The following is a 17,661-nucleotide window of genomic DNA, read 5'->3' on the forward strand; positions in this document are numbered from 1 at the left end:
CACCAGTGCTGGCTTAATGTAGTGGCAGTCAGAGCGTAGGTGTTGGGCAAAACTTAAGTTTATCTTAAGATTCTGCATCAGATGCATCCTATGTCTCCTAGGGGGGAAAAAAAAAGGGTGAGAAGAGTGAGCTGAAGATAACACTGTTTTCAGAGAGAGTTTCAGCCAGTGGAGACGGGTTTGCTGGATGCTTCCTCGGGAGATCGTGGCATTCCTCGTCTGCAGCATTCGTTGATCATGTGGTATAAAATGATATAGAAATCATTAGGCTTAGGCTATTTTGAGTAAGATTTGTTAGACAAGAATAAAGTTTTATTTTACATAGGTTGGCTGGGTTTATTTTGATGTCAGTGTAATGTTTTAGCTACTGTGGTGCGCTGTAAGTTTAGAAGACCCTAGTGCAGCCTCTTCAGCTGCTGCCATTTGAATTAGGGAACTTTAAGTTAAAAAGGTGCTAAGGAAATTATCATAGTATTCAGAACATGAAATCAATTTGTTTTAGGAACTTGGTGTTAATCTGGCTTTATTTCTATGCCAGACTAAATAGCCTAATGGCCAAAAAACAGATAGGGAAAGAGTATTTATATTTGTACAAAATAAATTTTGTTTATCTAAGCGGTTATCAAGAATTTTAGCAAATCTAACTCTAGAAATAGCCTTTTTTTTTTTTTTTTTTTCTTTTTCCTCCGTGCATGTGGTAGACTTCTGTAATGTTCGGTTGTTTTATTCAGCATTTTATTTTATGTGACTGCATACAGTTGTTAAATCTGGAAAATTTTGAGTCCAAGAAATCTCTTTCTCTTTTACAAAAGGGGAAAAAATAATGGTTGTGGATGTAATGCAGGTCTTCCACTTTCTGGAGGATAATTAGTTTATACTAAATAGTTTCTCTATCAATCAGCTCGGCAGTAGTAATTCCCCAGCAGCAATCTGTTATTTTTATTTTCTCCTTATCTAATTAAGTGTTGCAGATAATAGTACAGGTCTCAATTTTAAGGTTCATCTTTGTTAAAGCCAGCAAATTCATATTCATTAAAAAAAACCTTTTTTTTTTTTTTTTTTTTTTACTATACTAGCACTAACGCTTGTCCTGAAGTTGTCCTTTATGTTTATTTTGATGTTATAGCTGTTGCTCTAACTTTGAGTTCAGGACTACAGGTAATGGTGCTTTTATTTATTCTCAACTGCAGATCTCAAACTGTCACTTCCTGCTTTGGTTAGAGGAACAAGTGCATTCTTGGCAAAGCCATAACACTGCAAAAATTAGCAACCACGGTGTATAGTCTGTTTCCTGGAATACTGTTAGATTCGCTATTGAGATGTATTCTGAACAAAGAATTAATTTCCTCTCTGTCAGCAATTCTTAGTTTTGCTATTTGAAAGGAATGATCCTGTGGTTGAATTCATTTTTACCTTTATAATGATGAAAATATTCACATATTAAAGAGTGGATTAGAGAAAATAATCAGTTCTGCTCTATGAAGAGAACTCCAAAACAATTTTACCTTGTTAAAAATTAATTATTTAGAATTGTTTAAGAGTTAGTGTCTCTTCACATACTTTAGTGAATAATAACAATAAAGAAATAAAAATTGCTCATAGAATTAAGTCTTCATGTTTTTGCTATATTTTTTTTCCATGAGAGCACTCCTCAGCATGTGAATTTCCCTGTGTTGTAATATGTTAATGCAGTGAGTGGCAACTTGTTTGCTCGTCTGCCTTTATAGATGTAATTAAAGATTTCTGAAAAAAAAAGATTTCCATGGTTTTTGTTTCACCACTAAAATATATATATGTATTTACTTCTTGTGTCTGGTTTTACTTGCACCTCCTATTAATAATGAAGACTGAACAAATGCTATGTTGTGCTATTGTCTTTTAAAAATATTTTTGGTACAAATATTGGTATTGAAATATGGCAACTAACAGTTTTCCTGATGGATTGTATTGCTTTTACCATTCCCGCTCTTTTTACAGTTGTTTCTCTCTGCCAGTTCCCTAGTCAGTGTTATCTTTGATATTAGTAGAAGAATATGATGGTTAAGACCTTTAAAAATTCTTGTTAGTGTAAAGGCTTTTGGGTGTAGAGTGTTATGCACAGTATGTATGTGTATAGATCGTAATCTGTGTGTGTGTGCATTGTATAAAGTCCTTCTAAACTAAAAAAAAAAAAAAAAAAAAAAAAAGGAAATTGCCTTAATTTTATTAATGTTATTTTTTCTATAAATACTTGCTATGTATAAGTATAATTTAAAATGTGTATCTTTTGTACGAGTCCAGGTAAATATAAACAGAAAAGTTTCTTAAGATACAAACTGTTTACATATATCTTTCTTTTTTTTTTTGCTGGTAATGTTTCCTTTCTTTTTTCAGTTTATATAAATCTAAGTCTGAATCTAAATCTGTAAATATTATTGGATAAAATCTTAGAGTGCTTATTATTTATTTCTATTGCTATATTATTGAATAAAGTTTTAGAATCAGTTTATATGGGAGCTTAATTGCACCAGTGTTTATCCAGCACAGGCGCAATTGATTTTCATGCAAATACATGTCCTAGGATTCCTAGAGATTGTGGAATTGTAATTTTAATGTTAAAGATAATGGTATTTAATATTCATTTTAATTGCATGTAGATTTTGATTGATCCACATGGGAATAGCTCTTTGTTTTAAGTTATTCTTTTATTCTCTTATAGTTCAGGAAAGCTATACCCAATATAAAGTATATGAAATACATACAGAAATATTTATATAAATAGTTATATTCTCACTTACATTGAAGAAATAAAATAGTTCATATTTATCCAGAATGACGGAGTTTCTCTTCCAGGATGCCTAAGACTTTTTAAAGTCTTTTGCAGAATTTTTTCATTAAATGTTTATGATAAAATCAGATAGTGGTAATACAAAAATATTTCAAATGTACCCTGTGTTGCTAAATGCTGACAATACCATTCTCATAAATAATCTGGAAACGGCAGAGTATCTATAACAGAGATCTAAAGTGTGTCTACCGAGATATACTGCACAACATTCTAAGTAATTCGGGAATTTTGGGATTAAAAAAATGAATAATTCATTTGCAGTCTGAAAGTAGACATCTTCCAGTTGTGCTTCTGGCTTAGCCTCACATGCAGACAGGGCTGAGTGAAATATTCAGGAATAACTTTCTTGAACTGTAGCAGAGCTGGTAATGGACCCCCTTTGCCTGTTTGCTGTATGGCTGCTATAATTTTTAGCATCTTAGTAATAAGTAATATTAAGTAATAAGCGTAGTCACTTTGGAGCATCCTTCTGTAAGACTCTGGGTCTTGCTGTTCCCTTCTGAGATGATAAAATTACACGTGCCTCCTGGAAGCTCTTTGGTAAATGCTTCCATGTCTTGTGAAATTAAAAGTACATGCGGATCATCTGGACACTGCGTATTCCTGAATTGTCCTTCTACACGGGGGCTCATCTGATTTTAATACGTGCCCCCTTCCCCACCTCCCCTTCTTAGACTTTCTCCTTGCCCTTTTAAAATGGTCCGTAGCACATGCTGGTTTTCCCGACTGCTGCTGCCTGTCTCCTGGAAATACCGCGCTTTGTTGCTTGAAGGAGGGATCCATTTTCTACTTGTCTCGAGATCTTCGCTTTGGACCTGGCAGGCTGATAACCAGCCAGCTTGCTCTGCAGTTCAGGAGATCCTTTCTGAACCAAAATGCCTCTGCCGAGAGCTCGGGTTTGCTGCAGCGGGGAGCGCTGGTGCATTTGAGCTGTTAATGTTATGAAGCAGGTCTGCATTGCTTAGGCATTTTTTTTTTCCTTTTTCTTTCTTTTTGAGCCTGGTTGTTTCTCCGTTGCCTATTTTTATAACAGCCTTTGGAAATGCAGTACCTTAGTACTGCTTTTAACGACTTTTAGCAGATTTCTGGGGCTGCATACTGTAACATTAGGCAATGACAGTTTTCAGAATGTCTCAAATCTTAATTTGGTTTCTTTGTGCTTGTTCATTGTGATGATTTTTAATTCACTACATTATATTCTACAGGGTCTTTACTTATTCAGGCTCAGGGAGAAATCTGGCCCCAGTGCAGCTTCAGGCTTATGTATTGAGAGACTGTTGCCTGTAAAAACTGTTTAACCTGTAGATGTAGAGGGTATGTAGAGAGTGGGGGAGAAGATTGCAGGAAAAAAAAAGAAAAGGATGGTTTCATGGGTAAGCCAGTCAGATGAAAAGTGCCCTTGAGAATTGGATTCTGTTCCTCACTCCGCCACAGAATTCCTACGTGATGCTAGGCAAGTCATTTAAACGAAACTTTTCCCAAGTGGTGACTAATTGATTTGAGTGCTCTGCAATTCGGGTTGCATAATTTGCGATCCTGGGGGCTGATATGCAGAAATGCTGAGGGCTTGCAGCTGCAGTGCTCTGCCTTGGCAGCATAGAATGGGGCTTGCTACCAAGCGCTTGGAAGAATCACGTCCAAGGTAAAATTAGCATCAGAGATTAGTGAATATTTTACCTTAATCTGTGCTTCATTCAGCAACCCCTAGAAATAAAATAACGCATGCTTAGCTCTAAAGCTTTTACAGAGGTGAATGTTGTTATTGAAGTGCTCTGATGCCATCGTGATGGGCAAGTATTCAAAGTTGCAAAAATAAGTGGATAGCGAGCAGCTCGGGGCACAAGGGTCTGCCCAGGGACAGCCTGGAGAAAAGGAAGGACTTCCTACTCATGAGGTAGGCAGTCAACTTCTATATGTTGCATAAAGTCAGTGTGGCTGCAGTGATGATGAGAAATTGTGAGTCTTTATCAAGGAACTGCCAAGTTCTCCCCAAATCTCCTTTACTTGTTTTGTAATATTCAGTACTGTCTGTATCATGTAATTCTTTATTATATTTCTGTTAGCCCCTGATATTTAAACTGTGACCTTACATTTAGTATTTAAATAAACGCAAATCGATCTTTTAACAAACCTAGTAGCATTTTTACAACAGTACACGCTTCTCTTGCTCCTTGCTTAAAAAGAAGTTACCATTTTCTCTTGTAATTCGAAGAACAAAACTAAAGCTTGACCATAACTTTGTATCCCTGTGGTCTGGCTGCCAACCGCGTGCGCTTTTTGTAGGCATTAGCACGGTCTGCGGAGCTCCCACTGCTGGCATCTGCCGCAGGCTGGCTCAGGACTGGCTGGGACTAATTGGAAGGAGGCAGCTACGTAAAGAAACTTTTAATTTTAGTTCTGATAAGTTTCCTGCTTCCTCAGTTTCTTTGCCCTGAGGTAAACTTTGACCAGTGTGGTATTTGTTGTGCCTGATTCTTTCAGAAGTAATTCTGCAATATTTCTGCCATTTTGTCCAACCCTTAGTAAATTACAAGAGGAAGAAGTTGCATCTGTTTGAGGACTCTTTCATTTCTTGGATTTAGCAGGTGTGGCCTGTTACTTTAGACTTGTAGGATTGTCAGTAACATCCTTGCAAATAAAGTACTTGTGCCCACGCTGCAGTTTGTAGATTTACCATTTTAGTTCTGTTCTGTGTCAAAAATTACTTTGCATACACATTCTTGCTTGTCTGTTAAACTTTCTTTTTTATTCAAAAATGGAAACCTGGTCTCTGCAGTAATACAGCAGTATGATGAATGGATAAAATTTAATGCAAGTTTTGTATTGTACTTGTCCTGAACTCATTTCCTTTCTAGTCTTCACTTTTTCATGTGAAAACTTTGAGGAGGACCCACGTGTGAGAATATTGTATGGAGAATGTATCTTTGTTTTATTCAAGAGACCTGTGATCACAGAACTCACGTTATGGCTTCTGGTTTCCAAATGTTTTACATCTGCTGGAGTTTCACGTTGAGACTGTAGGACCACAGTTCAATCCTCAGACTTTCACTGTTATCTTTTGTGTTGATAATCCCGTAATCCGATGTTGAGAGGCAAGTAAATGAATTAGTAATAGTCGCTATCTGCTGCAGTCGGTTGGCTGGAGCAGATTTCTGGTAGCGCAGTTAATGGGATGTAACGTGTGCCAAGTTTTCCTTGCTGTTCATTCAACTGCTGATTCTTCCTCTTCGTAGGCGTGGTGTCCTTTTGATGCTGGGCTTTCCTCCCTGTGCAGTTTTTGTTCCCCTCGCCCAGTTCTGTGGTTGCCTGCCCTGCCCTGCGCTCCTGCTGCCTCCAGGCTGAGGAGCTATCCTGGAAACACAGCTGCCAGAGGAGAATCCCTTGTACCTGTTGCTTCTGCTTGTGATCGTGGGGAGCTGGGAAGTGGGAGGGAGGGAAGAGGAGACCCATTCTTTTCCCCTGCCCCGTTCTGACTTGCTTTTGCGAGCTGGGATTTTTGGAGGTGAAGGATGGGCAAACGGAGGCAACTCTGGTGCATACAACTGCTTGGTATGAGTGCTGCAAATGGGCCTCGCATTTGCTGTTTCTTGTTTTTCTGTCAGGGCGGGGAGCAGCTCCCGTTACCGATTCACTTGTGAGGAGCCGTGAGTGAGAGCTCTCGTTTTGCTTTCACAGCCCACTGGCCAGTGAGGACAGGTTAGGTGGCTTCCCAGCAAGAAGGGCAGGCTTGTTTTTCCTGCAGGATTTTTAAATGTGCATGAGAAAGGGAGCCAGTCCAGGTGTTGGATATCCTCTGCCTTCCACAGGGATAAGGTTGGGTGTTGTGCTCGCGGCGAAGAATTTACTCATGTCTGCTTTTGCTCTCAGTGCATCCTGCCCTCCATGTCCTCGAGACCTGTCTGGGTTTGCAGAGCATGTGGTGTAGCAGTGGCTTTTGCTGGGAGAGCAGAAGCTTGGAGTGTGCCGTCTCTACCCGCTATTCCCTAGGCCACTTCTGCACTCCCGTGAAATCACGCAAGGGAAGGCTCTCCCGGATCTGGGTCCTTCTTCTGCTCATTGCCCACCAAGAGGTGGGTGGTTTACAGACCAAAACGCATTAGTTCACTCCCTCCCTGATGCAGCAAGGTCACTTTGGGGGCGCTCTGGAAGGAGGGGGGTAGCTGCTTGCGAAGCTGCTTTGCGAGAAGCAGGACAGTGATGTTTCTGCCCTTTGGACCTGTTGGGGCTAAAGCACTGCCATTTGAAAAGAGGCCACGTCAGGGGACACTCTGCCACTGTGTAATGGGATCTGTGAATCTTAACAGGCAACCATCTTCCTTAAGCATTCTTTGGCTCCTTCTTACTATAAATAATGTCAGACTGGCATTTTTAGTGTGGAAGACACCAATTTTCCATACAAAGTCTGGAGTAAACAAGACAGAGACTGTCTTTAAGTTAGTTTCGTCACAAGTCTTTGCATATGTACTGGCTTCTTTAATAAACGCTTTTGGTTTTTTTTAAACTCTCAGGTGAAAAACTTTTAATTCACTTTGCATTATTTTCAGTTGATGATTCCTAATGGTAAACTGAATTTCTTTATCCAGGTTCTTTTGAACATCCACGGGCCAGCTTACAGCGTCCACAGGCTCGGCCAGGTTCTGTGTGTAGTGATTTGGGGTTGGTGCCCTCTGCTTTCTGCATTCTCCGTTTCTCAGGTGTGCCCTGCGTTGGGTGGTTGGGTTCCGCTGTGCGTTGAGGTGGTTGAGCAGTGCTGCCCTTCAGCCCCCTCTGTGAGGAGTGAGACAACTTTTAGCAGAGGGCTGGACACTCGTATAGGTAATCTGCTAAGCTTATTAGAGTTTTAAAGGGCATATTTGCTTCTTGGCTTTTAGGCTGGGATGCGGCTTATACACGGAACTTTCTGCTGACGCTGGTATCTGCACTACAAAGAGTGATGGAGGGCATTCCTATATTCCTTCAAGGAGCCTATGTACTAACTCAGCAGTGAATTACTATATAAGTAGTGGCATGTTACAACCTCCCTGAGGTCTTCTGAGTCCCGAGGTAGTAATAGCTCATTAAAATGGTAGTTAATGAGCATAAAGGGATCATTATGCGACTCCTTTACATGACAGGTAGGGCTAAATCCTAACTAGTTCAGTAGAAAATAGTCTAAATAAAGAGGGAAGGAATTTGATATATGCTGATTGTAGTTCTTTATAAAGCTAGCTGTTTAAAACACTGCATTTGAAAAAAATGATAAAAAATGTTTTGCATAAATTAAAACAGTACATTAAAATTTGCAAATGTATTTTTAGGGATTTCAGTGATAGCATCCAGTATATTCTCAAAGTTACTATAGTCTGCAATGAAGCATCATCAGTTAAAGATGTTGACTTTGCCACTTAGTATCAATTTGCTTTGAAATTTAAAAGATCTTTTTTTTAATCTTAATATTCAGAGATATCTTCTGTATGCTGAAAATAAATAGGGGAATGAAGTGAGGAAGGTTTCCATAATACAGTTTTGTTCATGAAAACATAAGATCCTCATACATGAGATTGTCATGGCAGGATCTTTCTCTTTGTATGTCTTTCAATTAGCATTCTTTTCTGGAGAAAGGTGCCAAAGATTTATCACAAATGAGCAACATGGATTTTGAAGCAGGGAGATGAAAAATTTTTTGATCTCAGTGCCTTTCAGGCTCCTGGTGAACAAAAGACTGTGAGTTGAGATAAATCTAGATCTCAAAGCCCAAGTTCTATGGACAGACCTATTTTTAGGTATGCTTGAACTACGAAAAAACGCAAACATTTCTGCAAAATCACTTCAGAACTGTTACAGCATGGTGTAGAGCCTATATAAGCAATGGGAAAAGCAAGATTGAAGAGATTTCTAGGTAAAAACTAAAATTTGAGAAAGGTGCTTTTCCTTTCTCTTACAAACAAAGAAAATACGACTGCTCTGCCTCCCGATATGATACGGTTAACTTAATGTTTCTACTATTCATTTAGGCATTTCTGTTGAAGGATTTAAATGGATATTTGTAACAAACCAAATATGGAACACTTTTAAAATAATAGTTTGTTTATTTATTTATTACAGTGTTGTGTAAATTCCTCCCTGCTTTTTTCTCATCCAGTTTAATCCTTCCTATTTTTATGCAGCATTCTCAAGGAAACCTTGCTGGTCGTATCTGCTCTTGGTATCTGTCAAGGTGGAGGTTAATGACTCAAGTGGAGAAAATATTCTAAATGCCATGGGAGACTTACTGGTTTGTTTTCACTACAGGCTACTACTTGATAAGTCACAGTGCCTGTGTAGTAACAGTTAGTGGCAAGCATAACACCTGGTTGTCCAAGTCACAGGCAGGGCCATGTTGGGTTATACACTCATAGCAAAAAGGTGTTCCCTGCCCCTCCTGTTATTTATGTGCTTGTCTCTTGTTTTGAAGACCTTTTAGGTTTTCTGAAAAGCTTGCAGACTTTTTCTGTTTTAGCATGAGCATCTGTTGTTCCTGTCTGTGCGGCAAGAATACTCATCTAGGACCTTTTAAACCATGTAATCCAGCTGGAATATCCTCAGAGGATGTATTAATTAAATTGATCATCCAAGGGATATCTGCATCCTAGAATCCCATCCTGGATGGGTAGTGACCTGCTATGCCCAGCCGTGGCCGGAGCAGTTATATTCCCTCGGGCCTGATAGATGTGTGAAGGATCTGCTTGTAACGAGGCTGTGGCCGAGGCTTTTGCTGCTCCTTGCAAGCTCCCCTCATCGCTAACCTGAATCTTCCAGGGCTGTGATTCCAGCCTGTTACTGCTTAGCCTTGGTAGATCAGACACGGTAATTATTCCATTTTTCTCTGAAACTGCCTTTTATGTATTTGAAGATGTACTGCCCTGTCAGCTGCCTTTTTGTTAGTCACTTCTGTTCTCTTAGTTGTTCTGGACGAGTCACTGCTTTTTTCTTTTTCCTCTTATTCAAATTTGTTGCCTGCCTTTGCAACTTTTCCAAATGGTCTTATTGCTTTCTAGAAACACGTAGTTTAGAGCTGGACAATGTAAGCAGCTGAGGTCCTACAGAAGCCCAGAGGAATGGCCTGGTTGCTTGTGGTGCATTGATCCTGCAGAGCGTTTCTGCCTACCTGCTTCTTTCCAGGCTGTATCTGTGTAGTTGATTTCTGTCCAGCTATTGCGCTTTTTCCCTTGTGTCTATATATATATATGCTTTTTTTTAAAAAAAATGTTTGACAGCATCTTGCCAGGTGAGTGTTAACTACTCATTTAGTAAGGATTCCCTAATTCAAGTTGCCAGTTAAAATATTGAGTATCACTGGACCTGGGATAGACTTGACAAAATTCTACTTGATATATTTTTTCCTTTTGGCATTTAATCTTATATTTTTTTCTTTCTAATTTGTTTTGCAATTACAGTAGAATAATTCCATCTTACCTGTGTCTTTGTCGTTTGGTTAAAATAATGTTGCGTACTAAAAGCATCGTGTAAGATACGTGAATGATTGCTGCCTGCCCCTTGCAGATTCATGTGAGGGTTTTTATTTCACTCTGTTCTTAAAATGCCTTGTGATACTGGAAAACAGTTACAAGCATAAATTAGAGCATTGGATAAGCATTAAGGACTACTGAGGAAGGTATTTGTTTTTATATCAGTGCATCTGTGTGTGTGTGTAAAAAATATATATATATGACAGAGGTGTGTGGGTGTATGTGTGTATAAATTGCTGTCCTTCACAGCTGATAGGGCTGGGAAAGTTGCTGATAAATTGTTAGTGCCTGTTCTGAAAGTTGTTGCCGGGGGGAGGGGATCATTCACCATGCCATGCCGATACATCAAGAAATGGGTAGATTTTAAAACTTTTTTGTTGGAGATGATAATTCTCTGTTGGCTTCTTGTATATCTTTATAATCTTCTCTTTTCAGACTTATATCCTACATCTGTTTTTGTATGCCCTTCCCTCCTCCTCATATATTTTTGACAACGGAAGGGAGGGTAATAAGTAGCTCTTAAAAATATAAGAAGTCTTACATACTTTTATAGGCTTGCAGGTTAATTAAATATGTAATCACAAAAGTGACAGCACAAAATTCTGCTCATTTGGGTATTAGAAAGTAGCTGAAGTGTGTGTTATTTATTTATTGCTTGTTTTATTTTGGATTTTGGTTTTCTTTCAGACTGTATAATTACATTTGTGATGATTAGTTATCTCCCTCCTGATACTACATTATAAGTGAGATCCAGAAAGTGCCTATTTTAAAGGACAGGAAATGCAAGAGGATATGGGTCAATGCTGGTGGTTCTGGTAAAAGGGTGTAATGGGACAGTGTAAGGAAAAGTAGAGGAGGCAAAAGCCTTGGTCTGTAGAGTTAACCTTGCCGATTCTCTAAGTTGCTGTGATTTTTTACACTCTTGAAAGAAGATTGGAAACATTGTTCTAAAGCTGAAAGGTAGAATGAAAACTGTATTAAAAGAAAAGAAAAAAAGCGCAATTATTTGGGGTATTACCTGATAAGAAGCATTGGGACTTACCAGATACAACACCGAAATATCTTTGCTGCGTAGCTGGGTGAGCCCAGGCTGCATTCAGCTGTCCTTGGTTAGTTATAGTGTCACTCTCTAGTAAAACAGGGGTCCTTGGCCTTTCCTATCTAGGGGCAAAGGTGCTGAGCAAGAAATGCACGGCAAGAAATGTTGTACTTTAACACTCTCTCTGCCAATCTGGACTGTAAAAGCGGTGGTCTTACTTTTTAACAGCTTCATTTCCTGTGGATATGGTGCAGGATCAGTGTGTTTGTTTGAGTGCTGTACACTGGAGAACTCTTATGTGAAGGGCAGATCTTAAAAAAAAAAAAAAAAAAAAAAAAAAAAGACATTGTAAAAATTACTTTCTCAAGCCCGTAATAGTGTGTGTGTGTACGTGCACAGGAACAAGGTCCTTGGGAAAACATTTGAAACAAATGAGGAATTCTTGCTCATTTCTTCCTTTTGAAATACCAGAATGAGAAAGTAAATGGAAATAAACCATAAATTGGCAGGATTTGGACTAGTCTGTAGTGGCTTGGAGAATGTTCTTCAATTGCTATTCTCTAGCTTTATTTTCCCTTTAAATGTGAAAGAGCAATTCTGAAAAAGCTGTGGTAGAGCTGGTGAGGGTCCTTGGTGTTTCAGGCAGGTACAAAGCGGGTGTTCAGTCTTAACTTAGGCTTTTACGTGATGTTGTTCCCTTGGGATCTACATTTTCATATCCAAATAATCAAGTTCCGAATACCTACATAAAAAGAAAGAAGGCCAAAATAATTTTAACAGAGGGAAAAAAAAAAAAAAAAAACTTGTTCAAACTGGACAGGAAAACCTAAGCCCATATAATTGTGCACATGTACTGGAGAGCAGCCACCTTTTTTTTTTGTTTCTCAAGCATGAGGCAGCAGAATTTTCTTTCATTTGGTATGCGAGGCTGGAAACAGAGTCGTCTTTCATTTGGCACACTCCCCTGCAAACAAACATGCCCGGTAGGGGATGGTGCCAGTTATCAGATGCTTGCAGGAATACATTGTGCTGATTGTATTCATTTTCATTTCATGAGTTGCTTTAAAACTTAGCAGCATAAAAAAGCATTAAAACACCTTTTTAACATTATTTTTAGTTTCCCTCTATTTCCCTGCTGTGCTGTTATTCTGTTTAAATCAGTGCAATGCTGCGAGCCGCATGGCTTGGTCGGCAGCGCAGCGGCTCCGTGGCTGCTTCCCGGCCACGCTCGCTGCTGTTATCTGCAGAGAAGCAGCACATTTTAAGTTTTATGCATTTTGCATTCATGAAAAAAAATCGGTGCCTTAGAAATATGTTCAGTAAAAATAAAGGGTGAATTGATCAAAGGCAGTGAGGAATTTAAGCCAAAACTCTGTTCAGAGCCACTAACTTTAGCAGTTTCTAGATAACTCTCCGTCTTCCGGGAGGCTCCTGCTTTTGTTTCCCAGCATGGGGTTCTCCAGGACTGCCAGCAGCTCCCGCAATTTGCTGTTGGACTCTCCTTGCCCTCAGATGTTTTTCCAAAAGCAAACTTGGCAAACTCGGGTATGCTGCTTGGAATGATTGTGTTCATGATACTGCAGATTAGGACCAGGTTGGAGCAGATACACTTAGTGAGGGAAATTCAGGAATGATATTTTAATCAAGTCTGATACAAGTGAAGTTTCATTCCTTTTCCAGTTTTGTGCTCTTGCTGTTGATACTTGGGGAGCGTGTGGTTACGTCTGCTCTATGTGACGGCTGCTTCTCCTCCTGGTGTCACTGGGCAATTACAGTGTGCAGGAACACAGCGTGCAGGCAAGACTTCTCTTCAGGGAAATTACTTTCAGGAAAGGAAGGTGTTTGAGGAAAATTCCAGATTCATGTGATTGGTCGCAGAACGTGTGTATTGTGGAACTCTAGGCTATGAGTACTGATGGGGGATTTTTTTTTTTCTTTTTAAAGTCATGGTGAAAAAAATATATATTAAAAATAAAATACAAAGACTAGAGTCCAGAGTTCAAGGCAGTGAACTACATAGTTTTTGGGGTAAGCTTGCAGAGTGGGAATGGCCTTGGAGCAGGTCTCCACCGGAGGGAACCGCGCCAGCCTATTCAGACCCGGAATAGGGTGAGAGTTGTTTTGGAAAGGGAGTTGCAACTGTATTTTCAGCCCTGAGAAATACCTAGGCTGGGCTTTGGAGCAGCAATGTGACTTTTCTGCCTCCACATACTAGCCATGCATTCAGCAAGAGTCATGCGCAGAGTCCCTTGTGTTGTTTGAGGAATGAGCCCTGGAAATGGATGTTGTAATCAATGGCCTACAGGCTCCAGCACTTAACAGGTATCAGTTGTGCGAGGGCTTCTCCTGCGCAGGATGAGAGTAAGTTACTGCACACTGCTGTAGACAGCTCGAGCTTCTGCCCAGTTACCTGCCTTGCTTGTCTGGGGGGATTTCTGTGGGACTATGTACCCTGATGTACCCTGTGGTGGTAAATCACAGAAGAAAAACACCTATTCTAAGTTTACAAGGTTTAGTTCTTTAATTCTCTACCGTTATGTTTCAACTTTTACACCAGATACTTACCCAAAGGCAAGTAGTGACATTCTCCTACACAAAACAGAAAATTTTATTGATGTAACCACACAATTCAAATGTCTCTTGATTTAAAAAAAAAATCTACAAATTCGACTGTAATTTGGGAAAGCTGAAAAAGACTTTTAGGTTTATGTCTCGTGAAGGCTCGTGAAGCAATGAAGTTTATTTACAGGTGTAAGATTCATGCTTCAAATACTCTTGCTGTGGAACTGATGCTCCATACAACTGCCACTTTTGGGTGCTATTTTCATTATTTGTTATATTCACTATTGGAAATTGTGCATAGGCCTTTTTTGGTACTGCAATTGAAATAAGGAGAATGATACAAGTAAGTTTATTTTCTCTCTTAACAAGTGATTGGGCAAACAGCAAATGAAGAGAAATGTGAGTTTTATCAGCATACTTGCTTCTCTGGATCCCATGCCTTCCTATTGCTAATAAAGATAATGCCACCTATTTGAAGATATTAACAGGCATATTTAAAACCCAAGATGAATTGAGTGCATTTCCTGTGTTAGAAACAGTTGCTAAATTGTAAGTAACTAAGTCTTGTTGTATAACTGCATTGCACTCGAGGGAACAATTTAGGTTTTGAATTGTATATGTTGGTAAGTGAAAACTATGTAGACATTGATTATTTTTTTTTCCCCTTGACCTAATCACTGTTTGCCTATGGCAATATCTGATATGTTATGTGTTCACCAAGAATTGTCTTGGGACCACAATGAGTGTTTTTGGCTTTTCTTTTTTAAGGTTCATTAGTAGTCGTAGTTGCAGCAGGAACAGAAGGCAATGGAGTGATGTACTGTACTTCGTGGGCTTTCCTACTTATTGTAAAGGTGGAAGGGAACTCTGCCGATGAGACTCTGAGCTTGTATAGACATAGGAGACTGGATTTGCATCTTTAATGTTTATGCATTTGAAGCATGCATTTATTACAAAAGAAATTCCTGTGTTGTCAGGAAAAAAAAGATTTTTGTAATTTTTTTCTTCTTATATATTTGTTATTTGTTAGTTTTTCATATGTACTCGTGAGTGTAATTATATGAATAAAAATTCCAACAGACTACCTTAAAAATGTATTTAATTTTTGTCATATTATTGATTGCTTCAAATTGTAATTTCTTTTGTGTTAAAAATATTGGTTTATACTGTGTAAGAGCTTACTTAAAAGTGTAAAAGATAAACTGTTAACTTACATGTAAAGGTCTTGTACCTAAACACTTGGAAACTCTATTTGTTCAATAAAGTGTTAGCAATTAAAAATTCCCATAAGAATACTTGCATATATTTGCATGCATTAGAGGCTAAGTATAGACTTGTTGTTTGGTATAACTGGGAGCTAGTTCTATCAGAAAACACCTTTTCCTCCATTACCTTGTCTACTAGGCGCGTGTTTTCTGAGGTATGTGGCTGAGAGCCGAGCAGTTTTTACCTTAGCTTTTGACACAAGTGCTTATGTTAAGCTTTGTTTTTTCAGAGTATTGGTGATGTAGCGTTACCTTTTTTCCTGTTGAATAGCAGCGTAGGGATCGGACACAGCTGGGGTGAGACGCGCATCAGGGAGGTGCCTGTGGCGAGGGCCGCCCTGAGCGGGTGAGAGCCCAAGAGAGGAGATGGGGAGGCGACGGGTGCTGTGCCGGGCCCTGCTGCCCTCACCTCACCGCTGCTGCTGAGAGGCAGCCACCGAGGCCTGGCGCGAGGCCTGGGTGGCTGCATCCACATGAGGGAGACAGCGCGACAGGCGTCCGAGGCTTCGTCAGCGGGAAAATGTACCCAAGTGCCACGTGAAGAAGCCAACCGCGAGGTGCGCAAGCGGCCCGTGATGCCGTCGGCTGCTTCTGCTGCCGAATGCTGCTGGGGCAGAGTTTGGGTTTCTGCTCCCTAGGTGCAGCTAAGGTTGTGATTTCTGGAATGTAGAAGAAGCAAGCTTTATCTTTAAACCAAAAAACGTAACGTGGTTGTAGTGTTTTTCCCCAAATCTTTGAACCTTTGCCTTAGCGTATGAAATATTCTGGTTTGTAGAAAGCACTGATTCTTCACTTCAGTCTTGTTGAGCCTTTATGGAGGGTGGCCCTTAGCTATAAATGAAAGATCCTTCAAACAGCTGTCTTAAATATGGTAGATATTTCTGTATTTGTCTGGAATTATAATTATGTGTAGCATATTTAGGGCCATGCACTGCCAGGAGGTTCTGTAATGATTGGCTTTTTTTTTTTTTTTTTTTTTTTTTTGCACATCAAATGCCATTCAGGCAGCTGCTTAAGGATCTGGAATTTTCCTGAAGATGTTCAACATTATATGTAGGTGACATTAATGAACAAAATGTTTGGGACTTCGCTTTGGAGGACAGAGTGTTTTGGGTAGTGATTGCCCCTGTTGTGAAGACTCAGTTAACTGACAGCCTGGGTGGATTGTCTGGGGTGGTAGATGTGGGCAAACAAAAAAACAAACAAAATCTTTATTTCTAGTACTGAAAATGCATGTTTTTCCAAATTGAGCAGCTTTCCCCCCATCTTCTCAAGACGAAGTAGTGTAACTCCTTCATAGTTGACTTGAGATCTCTTCTTTGCTTGAGCTATCCCTTGTGCTGCCAAAGAAATCTATCTAACCCTGCTGCTCTTAAGTGAAACAAATATAGCTCAAAACACTCTTAACTTTTTTTCTTGTTCCTTGTGAGAAGTATTTGGAATAATATTGCCAGACAAATCTTTAAAATGTTTTATTGGGTTTTTAACTATGTTCCAAAAATAATACAAAGCACATCAAACAATCTGGTGGAGAAGAAATAAGCTGCAGTTTGTCCTATATACATGATATGGAGGTACTCATTTCTTGATGATGTTACAGTCTCAATCTCTAATTTTGAAACATTTCTTTATTTTTTTCCGTCACTTTGTCTAATTCTATTATTTGCATCTAATGGGTTTAATATATCTTTATGTTAGAATAGATATTTAAACACATTGCTTCTTCCTACTCCTTAAACATGAATTAAAAATATATCAGTAAAACATGATTATCTGAAATGACTCTCTGACAGTAATCAACATGGGAACAAGCTGGTACTTAACCAGGGGAATTCTGCTTTTGGGTGCACTTACTGTAGAAAGTAGGTCCTGGAAAATAAAGATTGAAAAAAATGCACATGTAGTCTTTTCAAAAGCAATCTGTCCTGAGTAATGAAAGCGACTTCCGTCTGTAGGCAAGAGCCTAGGGAAATTTTGGTCTTCCCTGAGCGGATAGTGCCAAGTTCCTTAAAGTATCATTTCATAGCTGAATGTTCTCAAACTCTGCATCTTCTGTCACTCTCTTTTTTTTTTTGCCTTTCACTCCTCCAAAATCTTTCTCTAATATAACTCTTGACCCAAACTTGCATGTGTTATTATAGACTCATGTTCGGCAAGTGGAATTTTCAAATGAAAATAATGATTTGCAATAAAAAGGGCTGACAGATTAATTACAGTATTACATTAATTATTGTCTTATTTCACCTCTGTTCCTCTCACAGCTAGTTCAGCTCTGGATATTGGTGGATTTTTTTGTTTGTTTTGTTGTTGTTTTTTTAATACCTGTTGACATAATCTTGAAGGAGCAAATATTCACTTATATATATGAAAAAATCCCAAGAATTTAAGCTTGACAGACACGTACTTTATTTGTAAAATGTTGCCTTGGAGCTGTTTGTTTAAACAAAAAGAAAAAAGAAAAGCCAAGAGGTTGTGTTCAAT

General features: G+C 39.1%; 1 protein-coding gene across 1 annotated transcript in view; it reads left to right on the forward strand.

The window, feature by feature from the left end:
- The window catches only part of DNAJC1 (DnaJ heat shock protein family (Hsp40) member C1), a 97,704-nt gene that overhangs the window by 18,502 nt on the left and 61,541 nt on the right, over positions 1-17,661 (forward strand). The gene's annotated exons all lie outside the window — the stretch shown is intronic.

The sequence above is a fragment of the Tinamus guttatus genome, unplaced genomic scaffold (genome assembly GCF_059628265.1).
Source record: "Tinamus guttatus ecotype Peru unplaced genomic scaffold, ASM5962826v1 Tinamus_guttatus_pri_ptg000530l, whole genome shotgun sequence".
Taxonomy (NCBI): Eukaryota; Metazoa; Chordata; class Aves; order Tinamiformes; family Tinamidae; genus Tinamus; species Tinamus guttatus.